Source organism: Coccinella septempunctata, chromosome X (assembly GCF_907165205.1).
Source record: "Coccinella septempunctata chromosome X, icCocSept1.1, whole genome shotgun sequence".
In the NCBI taxonomy this organism is placed as follows: Eukaryota; Metazoa; Arthropoda; class Insecta; order Coleoptera; family Coccinellidae; genus Coccinella; species Coccinella septempunctata.
In genome coordinates, this window is record NC_058198.1 from 13,015,001 (window position 1) to 13,035,855 (window position 20,855).

At 34.8% G+C, this 20,855-nt stretch overlaps 1 protein-coding gene and 2 long non-coding RNA genes across 6 annotated transcripts in view; 2 read left to right on the top strand and 1 right to left on the bottom strand.

The window, feature by feature from the left end:
* Positions 1 to 20,855, bottom strand: part of LOC123321548 (neurotrimin-like) — a 652,977-nt gene that overhangs the window by 290,893 nt on the left and 341,229 nt on the right. The window lies entirely within an intron of this gene.
* LOC123321553 lies at positions 4,337 to 4,725 on the top strand. Its single transcript, XR_006538883.1, has 2 exons — positions 4,337 to 4,540; positions 4,598 to 4,725. It is a non-coding gene; the product is annotated as an uncharacterized LOC123321553 (long non-coding RNA).
* On the top strand, positions 7,423 to 7,886 carry LOC123321555. Its single transcript, XR_006538885.1, has 2 exons — positions 7,423 to 7,763; positions 7,821 to 7,886. It is a non-coding gene; the product is annotated as an uncharacterized LOC123321555 (long non-coding RNA).

Genomic DNA, 20,855 nt, shown 5'->3' on the forward strand with positions numbered 1-20,855 from the left:
ATAAGTTTTTCAAGTCATTTAGTTATTCATTAGTTTTTGGGTCATTTATTAGTTATTACGTTATTTACTATTCATTCAGTTATTTTTTTTTTTTTTTTTTTTCTGTTTTTTCTAGGTCTTTTATTCTTTCTTGTTCCACTCTTACACTTCAACAACTCACTAGTCTTTGTAAACTATCAACTGCTACACTGTCACTGTGAACACCCGGTGCGCTTCTTCTTCTTTTCTTCTTATCCCATTCAATTAATAGCGAATAGATGTTGCTTAAATTTTGTATGTCTTTTCTTGCGTTCATACAATGATCTTCTTGTGAAATACGAACCATTTCTAGGAATAACCTCCTGTTAAAATCTTTTTCTCTGTCCAATATTGCGACCTCTTCAAAATTGGGATGGTGATCCTCCTCTATAGTATGTATGGCCAAGGCACAAGTCTTTTTTTTGTTGTTAATATCGCTGCGATGACTAGATAGACGTTGTTTTAAGGTGGTCGAAGTTTGACCAACATATACTTCCTCACAATCATTGCAGGAAATTTTGTATACCACTCCATTTTGTTGTAGAGTAGGTGTGGGGTCTTTTAGTTTGGTAAAGATGGATTTAAGTGGTTTCACATTCCTTGTTGCGATTCTAAACTTGTCCTGAGGTATCAGTTTCCTGAGTAGAGGTGTTAATTCCTCAATGTGTGGTAGGGTGATATATTTCTTATTAGGTTCTTCCTCATTTCTTGTCTGTACTGGGTTTTCTAGAGAGTTGGGTGTGCTGTAAATTATCTTGCTCAGGAGTTTATAAGGGTAATCATTTTCTCTCAATATTTCCACTAGTTTTTTCAAGTTTTTGTCTCTAAATCTGGGGTGACATATTTTCGTTATTCTTGTTTTCAAATTCTTTATTATGTTGATTTTCATGCTCATTGGATGATATGATTTGTGGTGTATGTATCTGTCGGACGATATCATCTTTCTGTACCAATCTGTCATCAGTGTGCTTCCTTCATTTGTTTCTTCTCTTATTACTTTCATATCTAAGAACGGTATGGATCTGTCGCTTTCCTCCTCTACGGTGAACTGTAGTGTTTTACTGGTGTCAAATGAATTTAATACTTGTAATGACTGTTGAACCAGTTCTTTTGGAATGGCTGTTATGATGTCATCCCTATATTTTTTGCAGAAGGGTAGTTGGCATGGTAGGTTTTGTTTTGTATAGTCTAGAGCTTCATCAATTACATATTCGGCTACTATCCCTGAAATTTTCAATCCCATGGGAGTGCCTTCTTTTTGTTTGTAGTAGGATCCATTAAAAGAGAACGATATGGTGTCGAATAAGAACTCGAACAATCCGAAAAAGGTATCTTTGTCAATCGGGCTGTTAGGTCCTATGTCCTCCCATTTGTTGCCGATGCATCTTTTGGCTGTGTCCAAGGTGGTGTTGGTGAACAAGGAGACTGCGTCCCAACTTACCAGTACATAACCATTGGGTAGTTTGAAGTTATTTATAAAGTCTGCAAAATCGAATGAGTCTCTAATGTAGTATTGGTTTTCTCGGTTGTAGGATTTAGCTAGAATATCTGTCAAAAAATTCGTTATTCGTGTATTTGGGCTATCAATTGAAGAGATTATTGGTCTCAGGTTCAATTCGGCTTTATGTATTTTCGGTAGGCCATAATATCTTGGGCAAGTTCCTCGATAAAATGTGAGTTGTCTCGCCTGTTCTTCATCGATTATGTTCTTCTTCTTCATTTCTGCAATCATTTTGTTTCCTCTTTGCTGGTACGTGTTGGAAGGATCTCTTCCCAGTTTTTTATAAAAGGTTTCATCTGATAGTTGGTTTGTTGCCAGCTGGTTGTACTGCTCTCTGTCCATCACTGTTGTTACATTTCCTTTATCTGACTGGGTTACTATCAGTTCAGGATGTTCTTTTAAGAATTGTCTAGTTGCTTTTAGCTTTCTTTGAAGTGGGTTGCAATTGGGGATGTCTTTTTGAACATAGTTTGTAATTATGTTGGCTATCTTGGCTGTTGTTATGTTCTTGTCTTTGTTTTGGATAATCTTTGTGGTCTTCTCCATTTCTGCTAGTAATTTTGGGATCTGTACATCACCTTTTGTTGGTGGGAGGCAGAATTTAGGTCCCAAGGATAAAACTGTTTTCACATCTGCTGGCAGCTCTGTTGATGACAGGTTCTTGAGCCATTTCTCCTGTGTGGTGACCTGGATAACTTGGTCATGTATTAATCTTTGCAGTTTGTTTCTATTCTTCGTCAGTATTCTAAAAAAGGATCTATTGTATGTTGTGGAATTCTTCCTCAAAAATTCTTCCCACAGTAGTTCCGGGAGGTCTGTGCTTATTAACTGGGTTAAGGTTTGTTGTCTGTTCTCTAAGTATTTGAGATTCTTATGTGTTAATTCTATTTCTTTATTAGTCACCTTATGTCCCAACTTAATCGTAAAATTGTTCATCTGCTGTGCTGTTTTTCCATCTTTATATTCCAGTTGTTGGCATATTCTCTTCATTCCGCTATCTATGTGTTTCGGCTGGATTCCTTCTTGTCTGCATCTTAATAAAAAAATTCTGCGGTTCCTCAAATTAGCTATTTTCCTTAAGTTGTTCATAAATTCTTTCATCTGTGTTACTTTGTTTCTGCCATAGTTGTGTTGGATGTTCTCAAAAAATCCCATTATGTTCTAATTCAGGTAAAAGGTATCGACTGTTTTCTTATATTCAGATTGGGGGTTATTTGGGATTGCAGTCAAAAACGAATGGATCACTCTTTATTCTTTATACTCGAGCTTTCGGAATGTGTTCATTCCTTCCTCAGGAGCAGCTACAATTAAAAAACACAATAGATTAAATCGTACAATTAAAACAATTTTTTTCTTACAATGTGAGGTTTTCTCGTTATGGTTATTCGATTCGATTCTTTTACTATGGTAATTAGGAATCCTGTGCCAAATCATAAACTTCACTAATGATAACTTTTGTAAAATGATGGTCCAGATAAACATACATAAATGATGGTACAGACAAACAGAAAAAATCCTTTCATGCATTAGTTAACTTTGATTCTTGGTTATGTCGAAAAATTGCTGACATGTCATGTTGACGTTCATTATTTGTAGTCATAGAATCACAAATTACATTCTTCTTTTTTTATTATTTTTATATTATATTTCTTACAATTTATACTTCCAACATTATTAGAGTTAAAACAATATTCATCTAAAGGGAATCGTGATCATAAGTTTTTCAAGTCATTTAGTTATTCATTAGTTTTTGGGTCATTTATTAGTTATTACGTTATTTACTATTCATTCAGTTATTTTTTTTTTCTGTTTTTTCTAGGTCTTTTATTCTTTCTTGTTCCACTCTTACACTTCAACAACTCACTAGTCTTTGTAAACTATCAACTGCTACACTGTCACTGTGAACACCCGGTGCGCTTCTTCTTCTTTTCTTCTTATCCCATTCAATTAATAGCGAATAGATGTTGCTTAAATTTTGTATGTCTTTTCTTGCGTTCATACAATGATCTTCTTGTGAAATACGAACCATTTCTAGGAATAACCTCCTGTTAAAATCTTTTTCTCTGTCCAATATTGCGACCTCTTCAAAATTGGGATGGTGATCCTCCTCTATAGTATGTATGGCCAAGGCACAAGTCTTTTCCTGCAATGATTGTGAGGAAGTATATGTTGGTCAAACTTCGACCACCTTAAAACAACGTCTATCTAGTCATCGCAGCGATATTAACAACAAAAAAAAGACTTGTGCCTTGGCCATACATACTATAGAGGAGGATCACCATCCCAATTTTGAAGAGGTCGCAATATTGGACAGAGAAAAAGATTTTAACAGGAGGTTATTCCTAGAAATGGTTCGTATTTCACAAGAAGATCATTGTATGAACGCAAGAAAAGACATACAAAATTTAAGCAACATCTATTCGCTATTAATTGAATGGGATAAGAAGAAAAGAAGAAGAAGCGCACCGGGTGTTCACAGTGACAGTGTAGCAGTTGATAGTTTACAAAGACTAGTGAGTTGTTGAAGTGTAAGAGTGGAACAAGAAAGAATAAAAGACCTAGAAAAAACAGAAAAAAAAATAATAACTGAATGAATAGTAAATAACGTAATAACTAATAAATGACCCAAAAACTAATGAATAACTAAATGACTTGAAAAACTTATGATCACGATTCCCTTTAGATGAATATTGTTTTAACTCTAATAATGTTGGAAGTATAAATTGTAAGAAATATAATATAAAAATAATAAAAAAAGAAGAATGTAATTTGTGATTCTATGACTACAAATAATGAACGTCAACACGACATGTCAGCAATTTTTCGACATAACCAAGAATCAAAGTTAACTAATGCATGAAAGGATTTTTTCTGTTTGTCTGTACCATCATTTATGTATGTTTATCTGGACCATCATTTTACAAAAGTTATCATTAGTGAAGTTTATGATTTGGCACAGGATTCCTAATTACCATAGTAAAAGAATCGAATCGAATAACCATAACGAGAAAACCTCACATTGTAAGAAAAAAATTGTTTTAATTGTACGATTTAATCTATTGTGTTTTTTAATTGTAGCTGCTCCTGAGGAAGGAATGAACACATTCCGAAAGCTCGAGTATAAAGAATAAAGAGTGATCCATTCGTTTTTGACTGCAATCCCAAATAACCCCCAATCTGAATATAAGAAAACAGTCGATACCTTTTACCTGAATTAGAACATAATGGGATTTTTTGAGAACATCCAACACAACTATGGCAGAAACAAAGTAACACAGATGAAAGAATTTATGAACAACTTAAGGAAAATAGCTAATTTGAGGAACCGCAGAATTTTTTTATTAAGATGCAGACAAGAAGGAATCCAGCCGAAACACATAGATAGCGGAATGAAGAGAATATGCCAACAACTGGAATATAAAGATGAAAAAACAGCACAGCAGATGAACAATTTTACGATTAAGTTGGGACATAAGGTGACTAATAAAGAAATAGAATTAACACATAAGAATCTCAAATACTTAGAGAACAGACAACAAACCTTAACCCAGTTAATAAGCACAGACCTCCCGGAACTACTGTGGGAAGAATTTTTGAGGAAGAATTCCACAACATACAATAGATCCTTTTTTAGAATACTGACGAAGAATAGAAACAAACTGCAAAGATTAATACATGACCAAGTTATCCAGGTCACCACACAGGAGAAATGGCTCAAGAACCTGTCATCAACAGAGCTGCCAGCAGATGTGAAAACAGTTTTATCCTTGGGACCTAAATTCTGCCTCCCACCAACAAAAGGTGATGTACAGATCCCAAAATTACTAGCAGAAATGGAGAAGACCACAAAGATTATCCAAAACAAAGACAAGAACATAACAACAGCCAAGATAGCCAACATAATTACAAACTATGTTCAAAAAGACATCCCCAATTGCAACCCACTTCAAAGAAAGCTAAAAGCAACTAGACAATTCTTAAAAGAACATCCTGAACTGATAGTAACCCAGTCAGATAAAGGAAATGTAACAACAGTGATGGACAGAGAGCAGTACAACCAGCTGGCAACAAACCAACTATCAGATGAAACCTTTTATAAAAAACTGGGAAGAGATCCTTCCAACACGTACCAACAAAGAGGAAACAAAATGATTGCAGAAATGAAGAAGAAGAACATAATCGATGAAGAACAGGCGAGACAACTCACATTTTATCGAGGAACTTGCCCAAGATATTATGGCCTACCGAAAATACATAAAGCCGAATTGAACCTGAGACCAATAATCTCTTCAATTGATAGCCCAAATACACGAATAACGAATTTTTTGACAGATATTCTAGCTAAATCCTACAACCGAGAAAACCAATACTACATTAGAGACTCATTCGATTTTGCAGACTTTATAAATAACTTCAAACTACCCAATGGTTATGTACTGGTAAGTTGGGACGCAGTCTCCTTGTTCACCAACACCACCTTGGACACAGCCAAAAGATGCATCGGCAACAAATGGGAGGACATAGGACCTAACAGCCCGATTGACAAAGATACCTTTTTCGGATTGTTCGAGTTCTTATTCGACACCATATCGTTCTCTTTTAATGGATCCTACTACAAACAAAAAGAAGGCACTCCCATGGGATTGAAAATTTCAGGGATAGTAGCCGAATATGTAATTGATGAAGCTCTAGACTATACAAAACAAAACCTACCATGCCAACTACCCTTCTGCAAAAAATATAGGGATGACATCATAACAGCCATTCCAAAAGAACTGGTTCAACAGTCATTACAAGTATTAAATTCATTTGACACCAGTAAAACACTACAGTTCACCGTAGAGGAGGAAAGCGACAGATCCATACCGTTCTTAGATATGAAAGTAATAAGAGAAGAAACAAATGAAGGAAGCACACTGATGACAGATTGGTACAGAAAGATGATATCGTCCGACAGATACATACACCACAAATCATATCATCCAATGAGCATGAAAATCAACATAATAAAGAATTTGAAAACAAGAATAACGAAAATATGTCACCCCAGATTTAGAGACAAAAACTTGAAAAAACTAGTGGAAATATTGAGAGAAAATGATTACCCTTATAAACTCCTGAGCAAGATAATTTACAGCACACCCAACTCTCTAGAAAACCCAGTACAGACAAGAAATGAGGAAGAACCTAATAAGAAATATATCACCCTACCACACATTGAGGAATTAACACCTCTACTCAGGAAACTGATACCTCAGGACAAGTTTAGAATCGCAACAAGGAATGTGAAACCACTTAAATCCATCTTTACCAAACTAAAAGACCCCACACCTACTCTACAACAAAATGGAGTGGTATACAAAATTTCCTGCAATGATTGTGAGGAAGTATATGTTGGTCAAACTTCGACCACCTTAAAACAACGTCTATCTAGTCATCGCAGCGATATTAACAACAAAAAAAAGACTTGTGCCTTGGCCATACATACTATAGAGGAGGATCACCATCCCAATTTTGAAGAGGTCGCAATATTGGACAGAGAAAAAGATTTTAACAGGAGGTTATTCCTAGAAATGGTTCGTATTTCACAAGAAGATCATTGTATGAACGCAAGAAAAGACATACAAAATTTAAGCAACATCTATTCGCTATTAATTGAATGGGATAAGAAGAAAAGAAGAAGAAGCGCACCGGGTGTTCACAGTGACAGTGTAGCAGTTGATAGTTTACAAAGACTAGTGAGTTGTTGAAGTGTAAGAGTGGAACAAGAAAGAATAAAAGACCTAGAAAAAACAGAAAAAAAAAATAACTGAATGAATAGTAAATAACGTAATAACTAATAAATGACCCAAAAACTAATGAATAACTAAATGACTTGAAAAACTTATGATCACGATTCCCTTTAGATGAATATTGTTTTAACTCTAATAATGTTGGAAGTATAAATTGTAAGAAATATAATATAAAAATAATAAAAAAAGAAGAATGTAATTTGTGATTCTATGACTACAAATAATGAACGTCAACATGACATGTCAGCAATTTTTCGACATAACCAAGAATCAAAGTTAACTAATGCATGAAAGGATTTTTTCTGTTTGTCTGTACCATCATTTATGTATGTTTATCTGGACCATCATTTTACAAAAGTTATCATTAGTGAAGTTTATGATTTGGCACAGGATTCCTAATTACCATAGTAAAAGAATCGAATCGAATAACCATAACGAGAAAACCTCACATTGTAAGAAAAAAATTGTTTTAATTGTACGATTTAATCTATTGTGTTTTTTAATTGTAGCTGCTCCTGAGGAAGGAATGAACACATTCCGAAAGCTCGAGTATAAAGAATAAAGAGTGATCCATTCGTTTTTGACTGCAATCCCAAATAACCCCCAATCTGTTTTGGCTACTTAATTTTAAAACCTTTGGATTTGTAAATCTTTGATACACGTTTTTCATTCATAGCATTGTTGATTAAATGAAACATGCAGAAGCGTATTCTGGTATAATTTTATTGAATTTATTCGGTTGTACCTATTACGTCACCTATAAAGGCGTGTTGAAAATTACTCTAATTTTGAATGACAACATCAAAACGAGTTGGAAGAAGACAAGAAATAAAAACAAACTGTCAACGTACACTTGCTTATAATTGAGAAAATTGTTGAATGCTACCTTTCCATGTATGCAACATTTTAGGAGCTGTTCAAAATGATCTCCATTCTGCTCAAAGCGTTAACGTGCTTTGTGAAGCTTCTCTCAACAGAATATACCTAGTGATTCCAAAGTAATGACTGGTGGAAAATATGGTGGAAAATAAGTTATTTGCATTCGTTTGTGTGTCCTCTATTCTCAGTTGAGCTATGTACACTTAACTATGAAACACCCTGTAGAGTTAAAACCCAATCTATACTTGAGGACCTGATGACTAAGCATAAAAATATATTCAGTCATGAAGCTGATTACCAACTCATCAGAGGAGTTTTTTTCAATGACAAACAAATGAGTTGTTTTTCCACATCATTATGAAAGTTTGATAACTTTTCTTCTGTGAAGGAGCTATGTAGGTTTACCGAAATTACTTCTTCAAATCACATTATCAAATTTGTTTGGATTTTTTCATCGGTTGCTCTCGATGTATGTTCATTAGAAAAAAATTTGAATGTGATGTGAGGGATCTGAAACGGTATTCTGATTTCAACATAGAATATTATTTTACTACATCCTTCACACAAATTGAGTTGATGGAAGAACAGCAGGTATGATCCGTTAAGTTTGAATCCTCTACAGAAATTGAACACTTCCAAAGATCTTATCGTTATTTTATAGAACTTCTTAACGCGGTGAAGTTTATCTGTTATCTAAATGCTTTCCGTCCCTTTTCTGAGGTTAATTCGGGACCATGGAAACTTAGTAAAGTTATCACAAGACGGCTTAATTCATTTCATCCTAATGGCTCACCATAATTTACTAGAATTAGTATTTTTAACGAACTGAATTGCACCTTCATTTTTATCAGCCGACTAAGAAAGATAAAAACTCCCCTCCGTCAAATTTATTCCCGAAGGAAAACTTCACGATTATCGATATCTTGAATATAGAAAAAGAAACCAATATATTTCAACGATCCTCACAGATGGTTGGTATACATATAGAGTTTCATTTCTAATGAAATTAAGATGTCTAAAACTCTGGTGTATTCACTGATTCGATTTTGTTTTTAATTTCGTGGGGATATGGGATCAATTTTGTTTTTCCCAGTGTAGGTAGCGCTGTTTAGAATTTGACAGAGCATTGTCAATTGATATTTGAAAATAATTTGAATGCTTTCCTACGACGTACGAGTATGTTGTATCTATAAGCGATTATTGGTGTGTGAAAATGTATTAGTTTCGAGAAAGGGGTGTAGAACATTCATTTATTCAACATGTCGTTCAGTAAGTTCAGTTTTCTGTTTGGACAATGAAGAACTACAGCTAAGAATTCGGTTGTTGTTTGGATTTGAAGCAGAACCAAATCAGATGAACGAACATTCGGGGCCGATATAGCTAAGTTTTATGGAAACTTCAGCAATATTTCAAAGAAACTGTATTGGAAATACGTAATGTGAATTGTAAGCATGTATTGAAAATCAGAAATACATAAATCTATTCGAGTCTGTTACTTAAAATATTCTTCCTGAGTAGACATAGTGAAAATTCCCTTTCCGTCAACTGAATATATTGGATATTTGACCAATCAACAATGTTTTATTAAAATCATATTGAATTGCCCCCCTCACGAATTCAAGTTGTCAAACGGAAATTACCTTGAAGAGGAACAGTAAATCCTTCTTCGAACCCTTATTGCATAGTGTTGAAATATTGACAGATTTGTTTTTACGAAAATTGAACTGTAAAGCACAAATATTCCTTAACAGCTGACAAAATGGGCCAGTTCATATTTTGCACAAGGATATAACGAAGCAAATGACATGGTGGCGCCGCCACGAAACTGATCCCATATCCCCGATTTTTTTAAATGTTGATGCTTGCAAAAAGTGACAAGTGCACACACCAGTGTTTCAGACATCATGAAATGAAGTAATTGGATCATGCATGAAAAAGGTTATTCTGCTTTTTGTATGATTCCCAGGGTGCGCAATAATAATATATTAAGGATATTGATGAAAATCTATAATTAAACCATAAACTGAATTTCATAATTTTCACTATAAAAAATTGTTGTGCAACGAAATAGGAATATGAATTCTTCAACATTTATGGGATAAAATAATTTTATCATTCTAAGATGTATTAAATGGTTCGATTATTCATTCAAGAATATTTGAAGTTCAGTCACAACCTACTTGTTAGAAGAATTATTCAGTCGATGATATTGTGTTAGAATTGGTGAATTCATCTTTGGAAACTCTCGGTCCAGAAATATTCGCAATAGAAAGATGTGAGGAAATGAATCTAGAAAAAAATCATCAGGAATGTGTCATAGCGATGCATTCTGACTATCAGGCTGGGATCAAAGCACTGAGATCAGACGTCATCGATTATTACAAGACGATGTGGGAGAGCAAGAATAAAAGGTTGAGTTCAGTCAGGGTTCCCAGTCGCTCGAGAATGACAGAGGAACCTAAGACGCCAGAACACTTGCCAGAAAAGGAACACAAACTGCTTTCATTTGTCCGAATCTTTTCTGTGGTAAAGAAAAATGTACCTTATAAAAGAATTTCCGAAGAAATAAAAAACTGGAAGAGAAGTACTCTGCAGGAATCTTCCGAGACAGGGTCATTCCAAAAACATTTTTTTTTAAACTGCGAGATCTGAGAACTACCTGGATCATAGCAAGAATATTCTACACCTCCTTACTGGATTTAGCAGGCCCGGGTCCATATGAACCATCCTCATATACGCCTCTGATTACTATGTGGCTTTCCCTCAACTTGAGAATTTCTCCAAACATTTCTTTTATATTTTGAAGTTCCACACTCTGCTTCACTTGATAACATTTTTTACAGCCAAAATAGCCTGCCAAAGACCTGGAGGAAACGTAACGGTAGCAAATCTACAAATATCCTACTAATGAACATTATCTTCAAATTGAAGACTAGAATATTGTGAAATCAATCACATCATTCCAAATTTGAAATTCATACTCAGTCAGATATAATCAGAAATATGAGATATATCATTTTTGATCCTTTTCTACTGAGTATATGAGTTTGTATATTAAATAAATCCTGATATAATCAATAAATAATATATAATAATATTTTCTCTGTCTAACGAATGATCATCGTTGCATCAAACAATGATTATACATATAAAGTTTCTAAACCACGTTCATTCCATTAAAATTTTAATGACATACAGCATACACGTAGTTTAAGAATTAAATCATTATTCAATGAAACGGTGCAAACGTGTTAGTATATCATAACTGCTTCTCTGTCCATTGAAGATGGAAAAACCTTCCAGTAACAAACGCATGTTGGAAAACATATTAAATGAGGTGAATTGTGTTACTAATACAACTTTTGGTCGAATCTTTCGATTAAAAATATTATTTCTGATTTGTCTTTTGTCTGATTCATTATTCGTCCCTCCAGAACTATTTATTCGTATATGCTCTGTAGACTGTATGTTTTCATCATAAAAATTCTGAGCATAAGACTCTTGGATCTTGACAAGACGTTGAAATGAAAATCCAAGGTAGGATCAAATGTTCGCTGTAGATGTCTCCCTGAGGACTAAGAAAGTTTCACTGGATGAATTTTTTGATCCAGGTTCTTCCCAACGAGTTATTTCAGTGGATTTTCAAAATGCTCACCCTGTATATTATATAATATTATAATTGTTGTCACATTGACAATAACTCCATTTTAATAGTTGTTCGCGATGAATACTTAATCGTCACTTTTAATACTTGAGCAGGGAAACTTTATGAGGAATGAAAATGTAACATCCAATTCTCAAGATGGAATAACTTCCATCCTGAATAGGAAATACTGAGAGGGAAGTACGGCCGAGGTCTGCATCTAGCAACGGAATCAATGCTATATGGAGAAAATGATTCCAGGAATCGGACAATGTGATGCTTCTGAAAGGCTGAATTTCGAGACCTAAATAGGCAACAGGAAATTGAAATCTTTTCGAAGGACTGGTCAGTTGCAGAGCGATAACTTGCGTTTGCTATTAAGATGAATTCTTCTCGGCGGATATCTTCATTTCAAAAATATGAATCCAACAATAACATTCATTCTTGTAAAAATATGACCGAGCTCACAGAAAATTCAAATTATGAATTCAAATAATTTCTTCTTTCTAATTATTATACTACCTGAGGTGGATAAATTTCATTTTACTTTCCTACCGCAATACTCCCCATTTTTTTCCGTACTCTACTACTCTAGAAAAAAATATTTATGATCTGAAATCGAAAATGTTTTCAGATCGAGAGTACCTACTCGGTACCAACTTGGGCGAATGTCATGCGCCTAAAAGTGTTTTCTCTTTAAATAATGAAATGAAGTTTCGATTCACTATCTTTTACCACTGAAGAATTGTAACTGATAACTGCGCATAATTAACTAGTAATTAATTAATTAATTAGTAGTAATTAAGCTATACTTGAATGTAACTCCTCACTTCTTCTGTAACATGTTTGGGTTATCTTTCAAGTTTGAACTTTTAAAAAAATGTTTCAGATTGTGCGTTTTGATTTCATTTGAATTTGATTTTGATATAGAGTGGTTTCAGAGAAACACGGTATTTCATGAAACAATGCCAAAACTGTGATTATCTTCGTGAATATATCAATTTTTAGCTGAAATTCCACATAAATGCTTTTCGATTGACAAAAAGAAAGAAAATCATATTCTTTATCGTAGACATTATGGTGATGAAAATTTAATAAACTTCCGAGGTGATCTGTTGCGGGAGAGCTGGGATACAGTATTTTCAAATGATAAGTCAGATATTGATGCGCAATGGAATTGTTTTACGTGTTCTTTCATGCCTATATTTGAGAAACTTTTTTCCTTGAAACCATGAAGAAATATAAAGAAAAAATCAAAAAATTGTTATGATACTGAGGAAGTTCGACAATGTAAGGCCAAACTTGATATTTTACTAACTTCGAAATCATGCAATAGATCCTACAAAATTTTGTACAATAAAGAAAAACGAAATTATGATATGTGTGAAGTTGGTCCAGCACTTTTTGATTTTCGAAAAAAAAAAATTTGTGCTGAATTGTGCTAGGTTTGTGCTGATTTGTGCCGTTGAAATTTTTGTTTTATTCCACACGGTTCTCAAAATATTTCACAAGATGTATAGAATGGGCTAGCCCAGCACTTATCGAAAAAATGAGTTTTGACAACTGAAACAGGTTGTGCTACGCATGTACAGTGTTGTGCCGTTCGAATTTTTGCTAAAGTCCCTCTTATCTCCCGGAAAATCGAAAATGAAGAAAAAAGTTAGCCCAGCACTTTTGATTTTTCTTCTCAAAAATTAGTGGAAAAACTTGTGCTATATTTGTGCTGACTTGTGCCGTAAATATTTTCTCGAAAATTCGGCGGATTTTCCGGGAAATCGTGAAATTGAAAAAAAAGTTAGCCCAGCACTTTCGTTTTTTCTCAACGAAAACATATGTGAAAAATTGTGCTAGACGTGTGCTAACTTGTGCCGTAGAATTTTTCACGAAAATCCTTCTAGTTTTCCGAAAAATTTAGATTGTGGAGAAAAGTCAGCCCAGCACTTTTGCGTTTTTGCAGTTAAATTTTTTTTCTAAAGTTGTGCTACATTTGTGCTGATTTGTGCCGTTGAGATTTTCAGAAAAAACTTTCAACTTTTCCTTCAAATGGTGGATATCAGAAAAATCAGTAGATTGCCTGAAAATCAGTATAAATGGCAACAGGCCTAATACCGTTGAGGTTGGCAACCCTGCGTGTACAACCTACGACTTATCAAGTTTTGCATAGCGTCATAAATCATCAGAAATGTATCACGATAACAATGTTGCCAGAATTCAGTTTTCAGGAGAGAAATCTCGTAAATTGAGCTTAATGAACTCCAGCGTGGATAGCTAATGACTAAAGAAGATTACGGCACAAGTCAGCACAAATGTAGCACAAGTTTTTCCACTAATTTTTGAGAAGAGAAATCAAAAGTGCTGGGCTAACTTTTTTCTTCATTTTCGATTTTCCGGGAGATAAGAGAGACTTTCGCAAAAATTCGAACGGCACAACACTGTACATGCGTAGCACAACCTGTTTCAGTCGTCAAAACTCATTTTTTCGATAAGTGCTGGGCTAGCCCATTCTATACATTTTGTGAAATATTTTGAGAACCGTGTGGAATAAAACAAAAATTTCAACGGCACAAATCAGCACAAACCAAGCACAATTCAGCACAAAATTTTTTTTTTCGAAAATCGAAAAGTGCTGGGCCAACTTCACACACATGAAATATATGACAAACTCCTCAAAACTGCTGAAGCAGGGTACTATACTGAGAAAATTGATTAATCTGACAACAAAAATAAAACCTTGTGGTCCATATGTAATGATATCAGGGGCAATGAAAAGAAAAACAATAGTTTTTTCACTGGTGGAGATCTTGAATCTGTCGCTATACAGTACAATAATTTTTCGATAGAGAAAAAATTCCAAGTATGTTAGACACCTTGGATCATGTATCTTTTGTTTGTAATTTACCCATGAGCTCGAGATCTATGTATTTGAAACCAACAAACTCCAATGGAGTAGAGGATATGATTATCAATAAAATCAAGAACAAATATTGTAGCGATGATGATGGCGTCCCTTCAATATAATGAGAGGTTGTGCATCTGAGTTGAAGAATATAATTTCACATTTAGTAAATAATTCACTTAAGCACGGGATATTTACCAAGCAGTAGAAATTGGCATTGATAAAGACCATATAAAACAGGAGATGTAAGTGCGTTTCAAAGTTACCGACCTATAAGTTTAAAGAAGTTTTTTCAAAATTTCTGAACATGTGTTCGGTGGTAGATTTTTGAGTTTTATGGGTGAATGTAAGGTTTTAAATAGTTCTCAGCACGGTTACTTGGAGGGATGTTCGGTTCAGACTGCTTTATTTCAGAGTGGTGAAGGTCATTGAAGATGATAGGCTTGGTCTGGGCTAGTTTATATATCTGGATAGTGCCTACCGCTTTCTTTTCAGTCCGTTTTTGTTGGAGAAGCTTGAGAGATTAGGAGTTAGAGGAATAGCAAAAGAGTGGATTAGGTCGTATCTTTCTGAGCGCTCGCAAAGGGTATCAGTTGCCAAGGATGGTAGAGAGGTAATAAGATCCGACATACTTGAGTCAGATTTTGGGGTTCCCCAGGGTAGTGTTCTGGGCCCAATATTGTTTATAATTTTTCTAATTGACATATGTGATTTAAATGAGGAGATCCTGAGATGGTTGACCTCTTTCGTTGATGACACAATGTTATTGTGGAAGGATCCGAGTTTGATGATATTAAGGCTAAAGCATTGTCAGTATTTAGTGAAATAAAATTGTGGTTTGGTAACAGTTCCTGAAAATTTCATCTTGTTGGCGTGAAGGGAAAAGAAATAGCTGAAAATTCAAGACGAAAAACAGTTTTTTGTGAATAACTCAGAAAATATCCATTTTAGGGCAAGTGTGTGATGCATACACTCACATTATTTTTTAACGTAGATTCAATATCTGCCATAAAAAAATGGGGTTTTAATTTGAAAAAATGGATTTTTCACGATTTTGTCATCCCTTACTTTGAAAGCGATTTTTTCACCCCCTGTATCATGAATCGCGATTTCGATTTCTAAATTGGATACATCAATCTTACATCTTGAAAAATCCCAAAAATGAAAATTTTCCATCCAAAAACCTCGAAGTTATTCTTGTTTCAGCGGAGCTTTATTTTCGATTTTGTTTTCGAATTTTCCCGCTCAGAGAGAATTTTCCAACCAAAACTGAAAAATGTTACATCAAAATAACTTGAAATTTTCTAAGGAATCCATTTCTGCAATAAAAAAATGGTGTTCTAATTTGAAAAACGGAAGTTGACGTCATTTCCGGAAAAACCGGAGGTGCTCATGCCTTGAAAATATTTTAGATTTCATCAGCATCGTGAAATACTTATAAGTGCTGAATTTCATGAAAATACGTTCAGTAGTTTCCCGTATAAATATGGGTGAGGTTCCTCGTGAAAGACCCTGTATACCGATTGCGAGAATTCTACTCCGAACATAGGGAATGCCGAGAGATAGAAGAGGACTGTAGAAATGTAATCGCCCAGTGCGAGAATAGTTTCATTAAAAGTGATAAATTATCGAATGTTGAATGTTCATATGGACCGCTTTCTGAATCAGTTCCTACTAAGCTTTGTCATTAAAGTGGGGTTGGGAATTCATGGTCGGTGGATTCGCTCACTTAAAAATAAACGGGTCAAATCAAATATGAAGCGATTCAGTTGAATAATGAATAATTGATCTCCTGTAATGAAATCATTCTAGCACTTGGCGATTGCATTTTTACAGTCCTCTCCTTTAGCATGGCATTTCCTATGTGCGGCGTTAAATTTCTGTATATGATCTATTTGAAATGAATTGATATTGAGAATTACACCTCATGGAACATTGAAAACGTAAAGTTCTATAGATTTAAAAAGGTGTACGAATAATGAATTTTTCAATATTCATTTCATCAACGGAATGAAATTATTCGAAATGTTTGAAATTCTAGAATATTTTTTTTTTGGATGAGAACCTCTGGAATATCACTTCTAGATATTGCGTTATCTATAGAGTTCGATTGAAAAATTTTTTTAACTGCATGAATCTATTAGGAATGTACTAATATATACCTGCAATAAATGAATATTTCATTGAATGTGAGAACACTCATTACGAAATGTTTGGCTAATTTACATGCTTCGAACTTCTCTATTTAGATTCAAAATCAATCCAGTTCTCATGGAGGCAATTAATTATTGTTTTTTTCTTATGAAAACACATTTGATCTCATAGAAGTAGATACTGTAATATTTTAATCGAATCTCCAAAAATAACCTATTGATTCATCATCAGCTTCATGAAATGTATTTTGTTGTTAGATTTGACGAAGACAAACTTTTTCCACGACAATTTAAAAAGTGAATTTCAAAAGGAAATTAAAAAGCAATAGTCCCACTATATTTTCATCTCAGTTTGATTCAAGACCGAAGGATAAAAACTGATATCAGTGGAGTGTCTCGAGGTGAAAATTTTCTAGATTTAAAAATTCTATTCGCTTCGATCTATTTTGAATAATTCTTATTTTCAGGAATTGCACGTTTTCATTCCAATAATCGAATGGATATAATTTATTATCTCATACATATCGGAAATACACTGCGCAAAAAAATTAACGCACATTATGGAAATCTCAAATTTATTCTACAACTGAAGGTGTTCTCAATGATAATTATTTTTATCAGAATTATGCATGCATATGTTATCCACTTTCAACGGTTTTCTTCAATACAGATGTTTTTTCCCAGCAGGAATAAAAAAATATGATATTATCAGATTTTGAATGTATTGGCTCCAATCTAAAATCAGTTGTTCTCGATCAATTCTAGTGATCAATAGTTTTTCTTTCGTTAGATTTTCTACACTCGATCGCTATGCAACGCGAAACACGCAATTGGACCCAGAGGAATGTGCCCAAGCGGTAGTTTTGCGAGAAGGGTGGACATACACTAGAATTGCAGAAAGGTTTGGAGTTTCCCATACAAGTGTGTCCAGAATGTTGCAGCGATTCAGGGAGACAGGTATGAATGTCCGAAGACCAGGACAGGGTAGACCACGGGTAACAATTGCCATTCAAGAACGCCTCCTTCAAATTCAGCTTGAGCAAACTCATGAGGTGCAAATTAGCACTCAGACAATAAGAAATCGCCTCAGTGAATATGATTTAAGGCCTCGTGTCGCGGCAAGAGGCCCAGCTCTTACCCCAGCCCATCGAAGGGCGCGTTTGGATTTTGCCAGAGAGAATATCCATTGGGAAGAGGCCGATTGGGAAAAAGTTCTCTTCACAGATGAGTCCAGATTCTGCCTCTACCATTGTGATCGACGTTCCCTTGTATACAGACGTCCACATGAAAGATATGCTCAGTGCAATTTCCTGATGAATACTACTGGTTTCGGGGGAGGATCGATTATGGTATGGGGTGGAATATCTTTGACTGCTCGCACAGACCTAGTGGTCGTTGATAATGGAGCTATGAATGCTGATAAGTATATAAGGAACATTCTTGAAGAGCATGTAGTGCCATTTGCTCCATACATTGGTGAAAATTTCATTTTTATGGACGATAATGCCAGACCCCATCGTGCGCGCATCGTTCAGGAGTACCTTGAAGAGGTTGAAGTCTCTCGAATGGAATGGCCAGCAAGAAGTCCAGATCTCAATCCGATTGAGCAGGTTTGGGACAACCTCGATAGAAGGCTGAGAAGTTCAGAAAATCATCCAGCTACTCTTAATGACTTAGGAATCCAAGTCGGAGAAATTTGGGAAGGATTAGATCAGAACATTTTAAGATCACTCATTTTGAGTATAAACCGTCGTTGCCGAGCTGTAATTAACGCAAGGGGTTGAAATACCAGGATTAAATCACTATCAGCATTTCAGTATTTTGAAAATTGTTCATTTCTCTTCTTTCACATGAGATTTGGTGAAATCCTGATTTTTTCTTCCGTCCAATGTGTCTTGTTTCGTTCAAAACCTTCCCGAGAGAACATAAAAAATAAGTTATAAAGTCAATGTAGAGTTAACTTTCATTAAAATTGAGATTTTCAGAATGTGCGTTAATTATTTTGCGCAGTGTATTCTCAATAAATGCTGAAAAATATGGATTTGATGTAAGCGTGAACGACATCTTCGAAAGTTCGGTTACATTTTTTTCGAAACCACCTCCACTTCATGCTTATCGCATCTACTGCACTGTCGATTGTGAGTATATTTAGTTTTACTGTGTGAATAAAAAAACAACTAATTGATATAACGAAATCGCTTTCTTTACCATGATTATCTGATTATCATAAAACCTGCACGAGACTTTTTTTGTATAATAATAATAATAATAATGTTTATTTCAAAGAATGTCACAAGTACATGGTAAATGCACATTAAATGAAACAACGTCAAAAACCTTACACCCTATCTGTCTATGTAATCTCCAATGGAATAGGGTTCTAGTGTGATGAGCATCTCTTTCAAATTCTTTTTGAAGACATAAATACTGTTACAATTTTTCAATTCGTCAGGAAGTCTATTGAACATTCTGATACAGGCATAAGTTGGGTGTTTCTCAGTGATAGAAAGTCTATGTTTGGGGTAACAAATATCAAAATTCCGAGTGTGATAGGTATGCATTGGTATACAGGGTATATAGGATATTGGTTAATGAACATACACTAACCTGAGCTAGAGCTACCCTAGGTGAGTCCAAAAAACCCATATATGATAGGTCTAATCAATTCCATAACCTAGATACAGGGTGCTTCATGTATTCACCTAAAATTTCAATTTCTCATAACTTTTGAACCAACCAGTATAGTCGGTAGTCCAGGTCCGTAATTGAAAAATATGGAACATCTTCCAATCTGGGATTCAACATCCTGTTTATCAAAATTTTTGGATGTGATGGAGATATTTGAAAAGAGCAGATAATTTTCAATGAAATTCAGTAGATTTCATTGTCCCGCACGTCATTTTGCTTGAAGGAAACTTCAAGGAAAGCGGAGTGAGAAATGTTTTCTTTGCTTATTTTGGTTACAAGTCGTTCTAAGACCTGTGTAAGTAAATTATATATTCCAAATATCAACCGACTATAGGGGAGAAGGGGGTACCTTTCAACGGGGGCACCTTTGAACAACTGCCATTATTTTTTCATCTTGGAAATATCTTACATAATTTCAACTTGGCATCGTTGTTCGATGAGTGCTCAACATCCCACATGCGTTTCAAACCTCAGTCTGTTGATAGCTAGAATATCACGCGCATGCGTTGTTTTGTGACCATCTGCTATAAAACTAAACGAGTGTAGTCTAGTGAATTATTCAGAAAGTATAGAAGATACATAGGGTGTTAGGATTTTTTAGATAAAAATATATATCCAGAAGAACAGGAAAGGTGCTTTTTCAAAGGTAATATAACAATTTTTTTTCCAATCCTGCTTGTAAAGAATTTCATTGCTTGGGGCAGATTTGAACAGCATGCGTAGGGCACATTTGAACACAATTCTACGATGTTCAAAGGTGCCCCACTAAAATAGTTCCGAATGAAATTGAACAAAAGTGTCTGAGCCCGAAGTAATTTCGAATATTTGATTCTAGAATCTTCATAATGGTCAGAACCTATATAATGTAGAGAACAAAACCAGAATTTCTCGAGGAGGATATGCAAAGGGCAATCCATAGTGTACAACGGGGAGAATTGTCGTTAAGAAAGGCGTCTCAAGTTTATTCGGTCACACACACGGCTCTCTTTTATAGATTACAGAGATTGCGTAGAAATGAACAAAAAAAAGGAGAGACTGAAACATTTTCGTCAAAGCATACCTTTCGGCAGGTGTTCAGTAAAGAACAAGAAGAGCTGCTCGTCAAATATTCGTTGGCATGCGCTCGCATGAACTATGGTTTGACATATCAAATGCTGCGAACATTAGCCCACGATTATGCTCTAAAATTAGCAAGGAATCTTCCAAATTCGTGGATAGAAAATAAGCAAGCAGGTTCAGACTGGGTTCAAGGTTTCATGAAGAGACATCCGGAACTTTCTTTACG